The sequence below is a fragment of the Cololabis saira genome, chromosome 13, assembly GCF_033807715.1.
Source record: "Cololabis saira isolate AMF1-May2022 chromosome 13, fColSai1.1, whole genome shotgun sequence".
Lineage (NCBI taxonomy): Eukaryota > Metazoa > Chordata > Actinopteri > Beloniformes > Belonidae > Cololabis > Cololabis saira.
In genome coordinates this window covers 12735974-12752493 of record NC_084599.1, presented here as the reverse complement: position 1 = coordinate 12752493, position 16520 = coordinate 12735974, and the positions used below count along the sequence as shown (strand labels likewise).

The 16520-nt window shown below is 39.0% G+C and overlaps 1 protein-coding gene across 2 annotated transcripts in view; it reads left to right on the top strand.

Annotated features, from left to right (window-relative positions):
- The first annotated feature begins 3888 nt into the window (after positions 1-3888).
- The window catches only part of gatad2ab (GATA zinc finger domain containing 2Ab), a 29777-nt gene continuing 17145 nt past the window's right edge, over positions 3889-16520 (top strand). Inside the window, exon 1 of one of the 2 annotated variants that reach the window (XM_061737738.1) lies at positions 3889-4079. The gene's annotated coding sequence lies outside the window, so the exon portion shown is untranslated. The remainder of the gene's footprint in view (positions 4080-16520) is intronic. The other variant, XM_061737739.1, reaches the window with a different exon arrangement.

Genomic DNA, 16520 nt, shown 5'->3' with positions numbered 1-16520 from the left:
TTTTTGCATTGAAAACATCCATGTCTGCTAGATCTGTCAGCCTGTGAACTGGGACCCAGTCCCCTTTTCTGACATCTCATTTAAGTAGATTGACCTCTTTCCAATTTGAAGATCCTTTATTTGCATCACTCACAAAGGCCTTTCGTAGATTGTTTTGAGACCTGTGTGGAACAGTAAATTGAGTCCATGGTTACTGTTTTGTGTATCCTAGGAGGTTAATGCTGCACCACTTCAGTTTGTGGTTGCAGTGTCTGGCTATCCCAGTGCCAGTTTCCCAGTTCCATGTAGTTTGTGAGTTTGTTCAGAAAGTTGAAACATGTTCATGGAGAATAGTAAAAAAGAATCCTTCATAAAATTAATAACTAACTGTTATAAAATTGTCATTCAGAGATGACAAATATCAAGTGTTTTACCAGCATTGCTATGAGGAAGAGGTGCTTTCTGTTTGAGGATAACCACTGAATTTCCCCAAGTCACCACCAAAAGTTTGAGCAGTAGAAGTTTCCCAGGAATTGGCTGAAATGTGACTTCATTGTGATGTTTATCTATTCAAACTGAGCATAGAATGTAACGCTCTCCTCTCTTATTATAAAAGTAAATTTTTAGCAATGTAATAAATGAGTAGTTGGAGTTAGGGTGAGTTAATGATCGAGTTCAGTTTTGATGGGGCATAAATTATTGAACCTTTATTTTACCAGGAAAATCCCTTGAGACTGAATATCTTTTGCGAGGGAGACCTGGCCAAGAGGCTTAACTGATGCAACAACAATAAAATCAATTTAACAACAACAACACAGTGCAAACAACATTACAATACCCTACATTAAAAAGAACAGGTGCACATTTCTGTTAGTTTCTGTTTAAGAAGAACTTTGAATTGACCCAAGGAGATGAGTCCAGAAAGTTGGAGAGTTCTGAGTGTGGTTCCAGGACCAGGGAGCAGCGTAGGAGAAAGCTGCTTTGCCAAGTTCTGTATGAATCCTGGGGACTTTATACAGCTTCCGTGTGGAAGAGCGGGAGCTGTACACACTGTGAGCTGGAGACAACAAGTTGGACAGATATGAGGGGAGTTTATTCAGTATGGCTTTGTAAATAAAAATAATCCAATGGTGTTGTCTCCTCAGGGTCAGTGAGGGCCAGGAGACCAGAGAATAGAGAACACAGTGATGTGTCCTAAACGCTGAGTTAGTAATAAAACATAAAGCACTGTGAAATACTGTGTCAAGGCAATGAAGTGTTGAGGAAGCAGCATGCATATAAATAATGTCCCCGTAGTCCAAAGTGCTTAAAAAAGTTGCCTGTACCAGTTTTTTCTTGGCAACAATGTTAAAACCGGTTTTGTTTCTATAATAAAACTCCAGCAAAGCCCTCAGTTTCTTTAGCAGATGTGACACATGTTCTGAAAATGACAGTTTGTCATCCAACCATAAAATGGTTATAAAAAAGTAAGTTTCCAGAAACTTCAAGTTGCATATAATGATGCTATGAGAATCTTACTCAAAAGGCCTAGATGGTGCAGTGCAAGTGAGATGTTTGTGGCTGCAAGAGTCAATACTCTTCAAGCTGTTCTTAGGAATGTAATGCACAGTTTCATGTGCCGTTTGGATGAGTCTGTGAATGGCAGCATTGTCAATATAAATGACCCTGGGAAGAGCTGCGTCAGATAGTCCTCTTGTCTCAGGAGACGTTGGCTTAAAAGCTTGTATTTGTAACTGTCCCTGTCCCTTTTTTTATGTTTTGTATGTATTTTGTTCTATGTAATTGGTTTGTTTTTGTATGGACCATGAGTCTGCAATAAACTTCTACTACAACCAGATACCCAGATATTTATATGATGGTACTCTTTCAATAGTTTCTCCTCCAGTAGTTTGTATTCCAGGATGGATGATGTTGGTTGAATGGGTTCTGGTGAATGTTTCTCAGTGTCAGTGTAATAAATGCATACATGTAAACTCGGACCCAGAATTTTACCCCTGTTATACATACATTTTAAATCTGTTATACACAGAAGTGGGTAGCAACGAGTTACATTTACTCCATTACATTTACTTGAGTAAGTTTTGGGAAATGTTGTACTTTTAGGAGTAGTTTTGAATCACTATACTTTTTACTTTTACTTGAGTAGATTTGTGAAGAAGAAACTGTTCCTCTTACTCCGCTACATTAGGCTACGTTGAGCTGTTACTTTTCTTGTATCCCTTTTATCTGCGTACGTGTCAATCTCATGACATCACTGGGTGATTCTTTGGGAAAAATGTTTGTTTTTGCATGTTTTTGCAGAGTTTCTATGAGTTCATGGGCTTGTTCTAGTTCTGGTTAAAAAAGAAAAGTACAAAGGCTTGAAGTTTTGTGCTACTTGTGCTTAATTTATTTTTTTATTCTGTTATTATTGTATTTATTTTATTATTTATTAAAGTACTTGAATTTACTTTAAGATTATTTTAATTTAAGCTATTTTTTATTCATTTTAATTTATTGTATTATTATATTGATTTAATTTGCCTGAAGATGATTATTTTGTACTTTTGTCTGTTTGAATGTTTGTGTTAAAAAAATAAATCAGACGTTACTCAACAGTTACTCAGTACTTGAGTAGTTTTTTCACCAAGTACTTTTTTACTTTTACTCAATTAATTATTTGGATGACTACTTTTTACTTCTACTTGAGTCATATTATTCTGAAGTAACAGTACTTTTACTTGGGTACAATTTTTGGCTACTCTACCCAGCTCTGATTCCAGGATGGATGATGTTGGTTGAACGGGTTCTGGTCAATGTTTCTCAGTGTCAGTGTAATAAATGCATACATACATAGATAGATAGATAGATGTACTTTATTAATCCCGAAGGATGTAAACTCAGACCCAGAATTTTACACCTGTTATACATACATTTTATATCTGTTATATACAGAGGTGTCAAAAGTATTCACATTCATTACTCAGGTAGAAGTATAGATACTAGAGTTTAAAAATACTCCTGTAGAAGTTGAAGTATCAACTCAAGTTTTTTTACTCAAGTAAAAGTATAAAAGTACTGGTTTCAAAACTACTTAAAGTATAAAAGTAAAAGTAATGTAAGGGGGAAAAAAGCCATTAAGGACAAAAGCCATTGAAAATGAATGCATCTTAGTATAATGCAAATATATTAAAGAAGCATATATGTGTACTATTGAGCATTAACATGTGTTTCAGAGAGCAGGAGATATGATGACTAGTTGCCTATAAGTATTGTAATGGTGCAAAAAGTCAAACTTCAGAGGCATGTTATCATTTATCCTAACCTTTATTGGAATGTACATCCAAGTTTAGTTGCAGGAATCTGAGGGAACGGATGTAAGAACAAAACTGGACAAGAACATCTGAAACAACCACAACCAAATTCACTCTAAAAAGGTCTCCAAAGTAAACAAGTGTAATGCTTTCTTGGAAAAATGCCTTTTAGTTGACTTTGTATCAGCGAATCTGTACTGTCATGAAACTGTACCTGATCCTATGCAATTCTTCTAATAAATTCTTCAATTCTTCTTCAATCAATCAATCAATATCCGGATGGCGCAATTTAACTGGATAGTTTTTTTTAGGGCCGAAATTAAATGTAAGGAGTAAAAAGTAGTAAAAGTAAAAAAAAGTTTTAAAAAAAGTAAAAAGTCGTCTGAAAAATAATTACTCCAGTGAAGTATAGATAACCAAAATTTCTACTTAAGTAAGGTAACAAAGTATTTATACTTCGTTACTTGACACCTCTGAGTGTAATAAATGCATACATGTAAACTCAGACCTAGAATTTTACACCTGTTATACATTTTATATCTGTTATTATACATACATTTATACACGCACACAAACACACTCACGCACACTAACGTTTCTCTCGTTTGCACCTCACATTTCCGAGGTGCATATGAACGCAGCATGACGCCGCCTGTGGTGGCTCATTACATTATCTGGCAGCCGGAGTGGCTAAGGACAGACGAGAGGGGATCCCCGGGATTTTTTTTACGCCAAAGCCAGCTAAATTACTGAAATCAAACAACACAAAATTGCGGGGGAACTCGGATCAACCTCCTCCCAAACTCCGTAAGTCGCCGTTTCATCATTTTCTTATCTCACAATCTAATCCAACACCCCAGTTTTCAATTAAAATCAGATGACGACGGAAGTTTGTGTATCGGCGTTAGCCGGGCTAAGTGCGGCTAGTTAGCCTAGCCCCGGGAGCTAACGTGCAAGGGGGAGACGGTTGGTGTGTTTCAGGCTCGAACCCGCAACCTCCCCCGGTCCGGGCTGCACACTCAAACCCCCCAAAGTGGACCAATACCCACTAAACTTTTTACTCCAACTCGAGTCGTAGCTGAAACCCAGCGGCATTACTACAAAATACAACTTTCCCGTGCACTTTGTGTCCCCACAACAGGGCTGTGGATGTGTTTATGTGTGTGAGTGTTTAGCCGCGGCTACCGACCCAGGCTCGGCTTCATTGTCTGCCCTGCATCGCTATTCAGACGCGGGGACGAGGGAGACCCGGGGTCGGGCTGTATTGGGTCGTTACCCCCTCATTTGGGGCAGATACTGCTGGTTTTAGTCCGAGTTTAGTCTGTGAAGAAGTGGCCGGTAATCGGTGTGGATTAGTGGCTGGTCCTGGTCAAGCCTGGATTTATGGGTCTGCGTTAAAGCGACGGCGTAGGGTCTGCGTCATGGCCTGCGTCGGTGTAACGCGGGACCATAAATCGGCCGTGAGTAGCCGGACAGGTTGTTGTCTGCGAGCCAAGTCAATGTTAGCAGGCTGTAGCTTGTTGTTGTTGACTGGGGACTTGGAGAGAGGTGGCTCCTCTTTTTGGGGGCTAAGTTGCGTCCTTTAAGTTTATGAACGTGGTAACTAGTGATACTGCCGGGTGTTTCCGAGCCCCCCCCCCGTGCCGTGTAACCGTGGATGGCTGTGATTATGACTTTATGAGCCACTGATCTCAGAACTTGGTCAGATTAGCTCAACCGTGAAAAGCCTTTTTTGCGGAGGCGTAATGGTGGACGATTGCGCCTCAGTCGGGGTGTGTGTGTGTGTGTGTGTGTGTGTGTGTGACTGTGTGACTGTGTGTGTGTGACTGTGTGTGTGAGACTGTGTGTGTGTGGTTGTGTGTGCATCTTTCTGTCTGTATGTCTGTCTGTCCACGACAGCTTAGTAGCAATCACCCACGTCAGACTAAGCAACTGAACGCCTGCTTTTTTTTTTTTTTTTTTTTTTTTTGCGTGTATCAGAATAGCAGTGTTTCTGTAATTCTGATAAAGAAAATACACATCTAACATTATATAATGAGATGTCTTACTGTCAAGTCTAAGGGCATGCCCTGCAGTCACCACTATGTTCTTTGCCCATTGAGGTCAAACTCTTGGAGGTATTTCAGAGTTTTGATCAGTTTATATCACATTTGGGTACTTTTATTATTATTATATTGCATTTTCTTTATCTTATTTTATGGCCGCAGATGTGGATCAGTTCAGGCAGTGGCATTACTTACTGGAAACTATTAACCATGGGTTGTGTTGTTAAAGTGGACAAGTCCAATTTAGTAGTCCTAACATTCAGGTGCGACTTGCAATCTCTGACAACTTTTCTCTTCTATGGAAATATCCTCTATTTAGATCAATAAGACAGTTTGCACCCTTGGCTGGTGATGGGGGACATGTGTCGCTTTGCATTTTGTGATGTGCCTCTGAGTTGCCTGAGGAGGGGTGTCTCTTATGAAAATCTCCCCTGAGAGTGACATAACCAGACAGGCGTAACTTGAGATTGTTTTATGCCCTTGCATTAGAAAAGTAAGACATGCATGCGTGTTGTGTCCACCATTCATTGTTTTACACATGACTTCTTGTTAGTCTCACGGTTACCCACTCATTAGTGGCATTATTTTTGGTTATACTAGGCTTGGAAACCGATGACCTTTTTATTTGGAATTTAACTTAACTGGTTTTTAGTTGGGTTGCCGTATCCTCACTCTGGGCTGCTGACATGAAAGTGTATTGTAGTTCGAAGTTGTGAATTTGAGTTAATTGTTAATATTTGAAATGTGCTTACTGTTGAAAGTTTTCCTTTAGCTTTGTATATACTCAAGACTTTGAGTTATCTTTGTTGAAATTCTATGTGTTTCAGCAAAGCAGATGTACAGCGATTTTTTTTTTTTTTAGTTATGTGATTGTTTGGGAAATTCTGTTAGGCTATAGTAGCTGTCGTTCCAGATACCAAAGAACAGAAGTTGACAAATCTGCCAGAAGTAAATACCCAAAGGGCTTGGGTAGTGCTCTGAGATGAAGAAGATGGCAATTTGCTGTTTAACTCCCCTAATTATTTCTTGTTCATCCTGTTGGACTTTGTCAAGTATTTTCTTAGCAACGTCAGCACGTAGCCCTTTTCAAGCTTTTGATATGCAATGGCATTGTAAAAATATCATGCTAAAGTCATGAAATTGGGCCATTGGTAATTAATAATTCACCTTCTTTCAAACATGTGTAATATTATGACATTAAGCTGACACAAATCAGTGTCATTATCTCTAATGTTGTAGTTTGCTGTGAGTGTCAGACAGAGAAGATGGACTTTGCTAAAAGTGTAACTGTGACCAACAACCGACTTAGAATACTACATTTTTACGGAACAGGCAGTGTGGTTACATGCAATTCTAAATCGCGCTATTTGCAACAATCAAACTAAGGATTTAACTGAAGTTTCCAAGAAATCTGATTATACATGCACAGGAAGAGAAACCAGTTGAGTGAGGTGCGTTTGACTCCGACGCTAGGTGGCGCAACGCGCCATATCGCATTGGAAGCAGACGTAGGACAGCAATACACAGACATGGATACCAACGATGCAGCAGCTCTGTAATTTTGTACATACTAAGCCTGATCGCGTTGCACGCAAAGTCTTCTTCTTATTCTGCTACTGTGTTGTTGTCGCGCTGTGACTGTTGGTATTCCCGCCTTGTCATTTCGGGCAGTCCCTGGGCAGTAAATAGCTCGGCTAACCGTGGTTTGTGTATAGGTGCTGAAATAGCTCGAATTAGAACCCCATGGTTTGGTTCTAATAGCTTGATTTCAAGAACTCAGTTCGGGTTGACTGCAGCCCAACTAAGGTGTGTACATGGCTTTTAAAACTTCGATATCAGTTGGACTAAGGCAATAATTCGACTTTCTGTTAGTGCATGTAAACGTACTGGGTTTATTGCACTGTATCAGCACAGTTGTTATCATCTTTAGACAATAAATGGTCTTCTACTTCAGTCTCTCTCAACCTGGGGTCCGGGCCCCCCCTAGGGGGGGCCTGAGATCTCTGGGGGGGCGCGAAACTTTGTCTACTTTGAAGAAATGCAGTTGTAAAATGTATATTTGCGCATGTTAAATAAATAAAAAATAATAACACACCTAATGGAATACTGTAATCCAAGTCTGTATAAACCCACGTAGTATTTTAAAATGACCAAAATATATTTCTAAGTTATTTAGCAGGATAAAAACTTAATAAATTATTATATCATTATTCAACATTTAATCATACTACTACTCCGACAGGTTGTTAAAGGAAAAATGTTAAAAATGTTTGCGCTCATATTAAAAGAGAAATTTTTCAGAAATTATTTTATGTCCTTGCAATTATTTTCTGTGTGTATTTTATACATTGGTGACACAAAATGAAGGTGAGAAAGACAAAGTCATATGTATACAGGGTAAACCAAAGAGAAATGTATCACAAAAACATAATTAAATGTTTTTTCAATTAAAGATTTGTAACGAATCACTTTACTCTTTTGGTGCCAGTACGTACGGGTCGGGGGGCCCGGCTGGTCTTAGACACAAGTAGGGGAAACAAGGAAAAAAGGTTGGGAACCACTGTTCTACTTCACCTAAAGACTTTGGGCCAAACCCAATACACCCCCTACCCCTAAATTTTACACGTTCCCGTGAGGGTAGTGGTGTCCCAATTCCTCTTTGCATCTAGGGGTAGTGGACTTTTCAAGGGGTAGTGGGTATGAATCTACCCCTTCACAGCTAGGGATTTCAGATGCTGACTTCGCGACTGAGGGCCAGAAAAATTTCCCAGAATGCTTTACGTCATCATTTTCAGACTGAATCAAACAAAAAAACATGGCGGACATTTCTTATTTTTTAGTGAATAAAATCAATATTTTGAGTTAGTTTCTGCATAAAAATGCGTTTTGATTACATTTCTAGCGAGAAATATTATTTTACTTTCATAATATTCACTCAGTGAATGTACGTAATCACTTGCTTGCCCATTGTTGCGAAGATCTCGCCAGAATAATAAAGGCTGATTTATGGTTCCGCGTTACACCAAGTCGATTTAACGCGGAACCATAAATCAGCTCCCGACCCGGCGGCTCTTCTCATCCCAAAAACATCGCAGCAAATTTCTTAACAGGCATTATTTGGATAAACTGAGCCCAGGTTGGGGATCTTAACGGTTACTTTTATGCCTGGAAAAAATATTAAAACTTAATAAAGTGGCATATTAACAGCGCTACAGTGGAAATTAAAACAGCTTTTAGCTCTCTGCTTCCTGATATGGTGTGACGTATGTGCAAACGTAACCACGCAGTCGCTTACGTACCCGAACGTAAACCACATTACATTACAAGGGCCCTACCGCTGTGGCTTCATTTTTAGGGCTAGTGGTAGTGAGTGAGGGCTAGTGGTAGAAAGTAGGGGGTGTATTGGGATTGGCTCTTTGTCTCCACCATCCATGCTCTATGCCAGGTGAGAAGTTGCACCACCATACAAATTAGTGAAAGTCCTCCATAGAGTTAAAGTTTCTTCATAAGAAGACATTCTGTCATGACCATGATATCAAGATCATAGCATGATACACTTTATTGAATGGGAGCAGCAAAAATACGCTTTCAGCAGCAGCAGGCCAGACTTGTGCTGCATCGAATGATATGTCTAGGCTTCTAAATCTGACCTGTTAAGATTGCTGTTACAAAATGAGAATATAAAAACACCAATGGTCTAATTTAGATGGGATGCCTATGCTTTTAGTTGCCATCTGATTAATGAATAGCAGCACATGAGAAAGGGCTTTGTTGTGAGTGACCTCTTTGCAGAAAAACTGCATGACAGAAGACCAAGGAAAATGACGAGAATACTTGCTTAGATTACAGATGAAACCAAAAACTGCAAGCACAAATAACACCCATTCAGCAGTTACAGATATTTTTGCAGGTGTTGTGAAAGTGTATTCCCATGCCAATTTGACATTTCAAGAGACCACAGTCTCCAGGAGAGCCATATTGTGTTAGGTTAGAGTCCAGTTCTGCTTCTCCACTGATTGTAGTTGAACCTCCCACCCACACTTTGTAAATAAATTAATCAAATAAAGAAAAATATAAAGTTTTCAAATTAACTGATGCATGTATTAGTTGGAGATGGAATTATGACTACTTGATGTCTCCGTCCAGGCATATACTCAAAGGTTCAAGTCACGCATTGTATGCCTTAACAAGCATGATATCAGTTGCAGTTTTGGATTGGATTGGTTTTGTTCTGTCATTTTGGCTCATTATCAAAAACCTGATGGATTACTATTGCTTCAGTTGTGCAAGTGTCTGCTGCCATTTTTGTCCTTCATCGACCCCAGAGACCTCCCTTAGTTGAGGCACATGTAGTTACCCACCTGAATTTTGTGGCTCCAGATTAAAAAAAATAAAAAATACATACATTATTTCTCTCTTTATGACTCTGAGAAAGCACTGTTAACTTTATAGTGATTTGACAGCCCATGTGTGACGCATCAGTGATTTTGCTGCATACACAACTGCTCTTAAAGTGGTTAGACAAGTCTACTTTCAAGGCAATTTAGGAAACAATCACCCTATAAGCAGAGTTGGAATACAATTGCGTTTTTAATTTCTATCTGCATTCGTTTTCAGAAGAGAGAGAAACTGACTGTATTTGTTAAAACAATACAAGATGGTGCCGTCTTTTTCCTCCTGAAAGCTTTGCCAAGATGCATATTTCTCAGTGACACTGTTTTACAGCACCAAGGTGAGCTGCAAATTCACAATTTCTTTAGTTTTAAATTTGGAGACATAAGTCACTTTCAAGACCACATAGTCTCCAGACAAACCGGCGTCATTTGGAATATGCAAATAATACCTGGATGGTGTGCTACTTCCTGAAAAAAAAAAAATTCAGTATGCAACGGACCAAACTGCCTTGCATATTCTATACCATAATGCGGTGAGACACTATAGTGGAAGCCAGTCACAGGAATCCCATAACCGGCTTCCAGTTATTATGTAGTACTTAATTGCTTTTAAGTTGGGATGCTATGAACAAATGGCCACACCAGTATATAGTATGTACTATTACTGTATTTTTAAATGTCAGCTGGTTTTACATTTTGTAAGTGTCTGTAGAGCAGCCCAACAAGTGTTTTCTTGCTGGTGTATGCACATGTAAAAATCTTCTCATTTAACCTGTAAATGCCACCAAATTGAAAACACAAACAGATATATTGTCAAAGTTTATATTTATGAAACAATAACTTTGGGTCTGTAAAGTCAGTACCTGCTTTTAAGAGTCTTTATTTCAGTTGTTTGTGACTTATTTCAAAGTATGCCGTTAATTTCTAACGGAAAGAAAATGTAAATAAGAATGGGCAAACAGAGTAAACAAACATCTGTGGTGATTATTATTAATATACTGTATTTTCCGCATTATAAGGCGCACTTAAAATCCTTACATTTTCTCAAAAATCGTCAGTGCGCCCTATAATCAGGTGCACCTTATGCATGAATTTTGTTGTGCTTACTAACCTCGAACCAATTTTATTTGGTACACTGCGCTCAAAAATCAGTCAAAATGTTTTAGTGCGACTTTGGTAGTGACCAAGCCGCTAAGCTTGATTGATTGTCGGACCATCAGCTGACACAGGGACGTTGTATTAAAATCGGTTCTTGGTTGAATACGTTAGATAACTAATTATGTAGTGCTGGCGAGCAACCATCATCCAACATATAGTCAATGATACCTTACAATGATTGCATGTCAAGCCATTGTTAGGTTTTTACCCAAACCCAGTTTTCAAATCTATATCATAATCCCATTATAGTCAAATGTTGAAATACAACATTGTTCCAACCTCACAAGGTGTCCGGTTTAAAAAAAAAAAAATACAAAAAAAAAACAACTTTGTGTGAGTCTGGTGCTGCAAACTTCCAGTCCGCCACTTAAGAAGTCCGTGTGGGAACGTGGATTTGAAGTATGTGAACTAGGTACTTTCAAACATTGTACCATATTCGGATCGGTACACATCTGCACCGTGTGGGCAGCCCTGTAACGAAAGGGTTCAGTAGGAATGTGTGTACAGTTGCACCCCTACCGTTCATTGATATTGCGCCTTTATAATGTGGTGCGCCTAATGGTCTGCAAAATACAGTAATCCAAATACAGCTCAATGGTAATATAAAAAAATATACATTTGGAACTCAGAGGTGTTAGATGGTGGAGCTTTGTAAACAACTATCAAGCTTTAAGTCCCTAAATAGGAATAAGCAGGCATAAAAAATCGATGGATGTTGAAGCAATGTCTTTTTTTTTAAATGCCAGTCATGTTGATTTCCTTATCTGAAGAAGGTTTTAATGCGTAAAACACCAACTGAAGCCTCAAGGATACAGTGACTAAGTATAAATCTTTCCAAGTAATGTTTTCCAAGTAAAACATTACTCCTTGGGATGGGTCTAGGGAGACTGTATTAACATATTGCATTGAAATAATCTTCCTTGATTACTGGCTGAAGACTCCTGGTCTGCTAGAAAAACAGAAAACATGTTGAACAGACTAACTGCATGTCTTACTGAAATACATTACTTTTAAAATCATGCTGTGTGATTGGGGGGAACTGAAAACTATCGAAACAAATGCAAAGTATCTTTTTTTGGGATGTATTACATATTCTGCTGTAAGGCCAAGTTTAAATATTTTAGAATGTACCTGAATGACATACTGTATTTGGAGAACGAGGCAGCCACAAGTGCCACAATTCAAATAACCACATTTTTGCTCTCAAGCACAGATATTATTTATGTCCCCTTAACTTTTGATGCCATGCTTGAGCCAACAGAAGTTTCCAGTGTAAAGTAGTAAGTAGGAGTAGATTGGGTCCTGCTAATATCGCTGGATGATGAGCGCGTGTTTAAAGCGCGTTGGTGGCATGGCGTGTTATTTGTTGAGTTAAGGGAAAAGAAGACGAGTCGGGAGATGTTATCCACAAAACAAAGCGTAACGTGTGGCATGAATGTAGAATTACGTATTATCCATACATCAGAGAGATTTATCGCTGTCAGACAGGTGTAATTTTCAAAACGAGGTTGGATAAAGGTTGGGATGATCGTTTTTGCTTGTTGCAAATGTTTGTCATTTTTGTGGCCACTTGTTCAAATGATGGACCATCCTTTATGATTCCAGATAAATGCTGGTTTATGGCGTTTATGGTTCTGAGGCTGAGTAACTCGCGGATCTCCTTGACTCCCCAGTTACTCATCTTGCTAGTATAGGCCATACTTGGGACTTCCTGCTGCTGCTGTTACTCTCATCAGCTGTTTCCGTATTTTATAAAATAATAATAAATAAATGTGTAAAGAACTTCCCTGGTGGGTTACGTAATCAACAAACCCCTCCCACGACCTGCCACCCCGTGTTAGTTGGGTTTACATTAGACCTGACCTGCGGTTAAGACTACACTCGGACATGCTAGACCTGCGCGTTAAACGCACGGTATTTGCCAGTGTAAAAGGGGCTAGTGAAAAAGTGAGTGGAAGAAAGTGCCTGTGGTTAGCAACTTTTCTAAGATGCAAAGTTTACAATAGAAACAAAAGACAAATGAAAACAAAGTCCTTAAATGCTGGTAATTAAGTTTTGATCCAAAAGTAATACGATTCCAAGCTTCCCAGTGATATTGGTTTGTTGATCATTTAATTATCTTTTGATGGGAATAACGTTATAGCTTTATACTTTTGTACTTTTATAGTTTTGGCATATTACACTTGAACTTGGTTAATTATAGGTATTGGCCATCCAGACTGAGATGAGGGCAACGCAACATTATGAAGTGTATTAATTTCAATAATTGGGTTTAACTAGAGTGCACACAAAGCTCACCGTTCCCCACACCTGTAATATGCACATAACCACTAGAAAACAGGATATCCATGCAACACAAAGCAGGCAGCCCACTTCTAATTTGCACCAAAACAAAGCTGAGAACACCTTACTAGGTAGATGAGTGGCAGTGAGAACTGCTGGACAGATGCATCTTCTTTCCTGAATACAAACACTGTATAAAACACCAGTACAGCCTTTGTCGTGTTTGCCTCAAAGGGCCATTAAGCTCCGCTTTGAATTTGGTTTAGATTTGGATTTAGAACATAAATGTTCCTTTGTCCCTATTGCTGCAACATTTTGTTACACATCAAGAAGGCATTTCTATCTCCTCGGCCTTTGTGCCACCCTTTCATTCTTCCTTTCTGTAGGTTGCTGACAGAATGAAAACTGACATACATGAGAGACGGATCAAATAATTCGTCCTCGATTTCACTTTTTGGTTGGTGTGGCTTAAACACTACAAGAAACATGTAAGGCCACAACTACAGGAAATACAGGGTGGGGCTATTTTAAAAGGAAAAAAAGTCTTGCTTTGTTGTTTCCATGGAATATGGACATCCTGTAATAGTGTTGGGCCAGCATTTGCTTTATTGATGATCACCCAAAATAAACTGGTCACTTTAAAAGGAGTTCTTATCTAGTTGCTGAATAAACTGACTGCTCTGTCTTTCTGCTCCTGTACGTAAATTGATTTATTTAATTAATAATTAGTGTTGTTGTTGTTGTGTTAACATGAGTTGAGTTTAAATTACACTTTGTTGCAAAAGAAAATCGAATCTGAATTTGCAACAAAGGTAGCGCTGCAGGGGGTGGGTGTTTCCATATTTTTCAATTAAGTGTAAGTCTGTATCTCTTCCTGCCTGACTTCTCTTCGAAACAAAAAAAGGAAAATCTCAATGTTGAAGAAGATGGATAAAAACATCATTGGTCTTTGAGAAATTATTGCGGTTACTGCTACTGCTGTTGAGAAAATAATCAGATGATGAATGCAGCGGATGATTATTCAGAGGCAAAGCCCTTATGTAATACATAATGATTAAGTAGTATTATAGCACAACTACATCGAATTAATGAGGCCAAAAACAGCTGGAAACTAGATTTTGATTATTTTAGATAGTACATGACACATCCAGCACTGCCAGAGACGCACAAACTATGTAGAGCAGCCAACTCGAAGGTCGGCAGATTGATCCCCATGCACTGAAGTGTCTTTGCTCAAATGACTGAAGCCCCACAAGCAACAAAGATGCTGACTTTAAAAGCTGCATTCTTGTTGGACCTCTCCCTCTTGATCTTAATCACCTTAATGAGACCTAAAAGTTTTGGAACATGTTGAAACTTTCCCAGCAGCTCATTTGATGTAATACAGTTTCTCATTTTCATTTGTTTTGGAAAGTGTACAGTGGAAAGAGTTTTTGTTTGTCTATCATTTTCTTGGCTATAGTCTCTGTTGTACGTACAGAAGACAGGAAGTTGAAGAGCTCCGAGTAACTTGTGAGTTTTTTAACTCAAGAGTATGAGAAAACTGACCAGCTGATTGAGCTTTGCACAATGATGTGCTTAGTTTGTACATATGCTATACAGTTGTTGCTTTTTTGTTGTTGTTTTTTTTAGTTTTAATTTATTTTAGACACCCCCACCCCCAAACTCCGGTCACTTCCTGCTGCCATCCATTTCTGAGAAATGTAATCTGATAGCAGTCTGCGTGTGTCGTGGCCATCCAGTCTGTCTGAGGTTATGTGCTCCTGGTTTTACAGGATTACAGACTAACCATTTGAAAGCAATTTGGATGGAGTTGGAGATTATCCTTGCCTTGGATTTTTGAAAACATTTTGTTATACGTTTTTCTATTATTATAGCTTGTGAACATTTGAGACTGAAAATGTACTAATTTGAGTATATTTCAATTATAAGTTCAAGAACACTGCCTATGGCTGACTTGAAATGTTATGGTGTTTTAGGGTTTCATAATGTCTTTATGTTTTTGAAGGTCAGCAGATCATGGTCTGGAAATAGCTCGAATGACTTGCACATAATGCTACAGAGGATATATTCAGAGCAACAAGACTTGGCTGTGAGAATACATGCACCTTAGTTCTCCTGGTGGTGGGGATGGATTAACAAGTTTCAGTGTGTTTTTGTAATGCAAACAACCATAGTCACATGGTTTAATAATTGCCAATAACCACATGTAATGTTGTCTGATTTCCACTTCCTTGACTTAGTGCACTGCTATCGTCATGTTTCTGAGGGAGAATCCAGGTGGAGACATGCGCATGCTTTGCATAGCTCTGACTGTCATTTGCGCACACACACTCAAAGACACACAAAGAGGCAGTCTGGCGGATTCAGGGTTAAAGGCTTCCATTTTGTTAGGTAACACCCTAATGGTCTGATCTGTCAGTGGCGTTAAAATGGCAGGGGCTTAACCCTTGGCGTACGGGACACAACCAGTAGGGGCACAGACACACACACACACACACACACACACGCACACACACACGCACACAGTAAGACTTCTAGACTGGCCGAGCATACAACAGAACAACTGAGGAGGGAGTGTGTGTCTGTGTGAGGCAGGGAGGGGTAAAGAGAGAGAGAGAGAAGACAAGGAAGAGTATTTTTCACTTGGGTACAGTTAGATTATGGCTCAGCTAACCACATGCGCTCTGCACACTTCTCCCTCCCCCAACCATGGCACCTTCTCAGATGGGTCCCTGCCCCCACTCCAGACTGGTGCACATAACAGCAGTGTGTGTGCGTGTATGTATATGTGTGTGTGTGTATATGTATATGTATGTATATATGTATATATATATATAAAACACACACACACATATACATACATACAGTTTTAATTGATCTTTTTTTTTAATCTCTTAGGTGATACTTGAAAAGAAAAATATTCTAGTCATCAACAGCCATAACACTATACATTTATAAAAGATATTTTAGATATGTCAAGTTGCATAAGGGGAGTAAACCAAATTATTATTAATGGAAGTGGGTTGTAAGAGATGACCTCAAATCTAACTCCCCCATATGAACACTGTTAAGAAGAATTGGCAGTTTGAGAGATTAAACCCAAATACGATTGGCTAGTGCCTATTAGCTACCCAAACATGATTCGTTGTTTTATTGTTTGTTATTGGGCAATAATAATGTATACTTGTATTACCTTTTATCGAACAGTGTAATTGTTGTTTCCTCTGGGATTGAACTCTAAGAACACAGCTGAGAAGCCTCTGCTTTTAAAATGGCTGTTTATGTGTTGGTTGGCTGTGTCCAGTCCCAGTGGGGAGATCATTACAGTGCTGGAGACGAGCAGCAAGCGTGCTACCTGAGGGGAT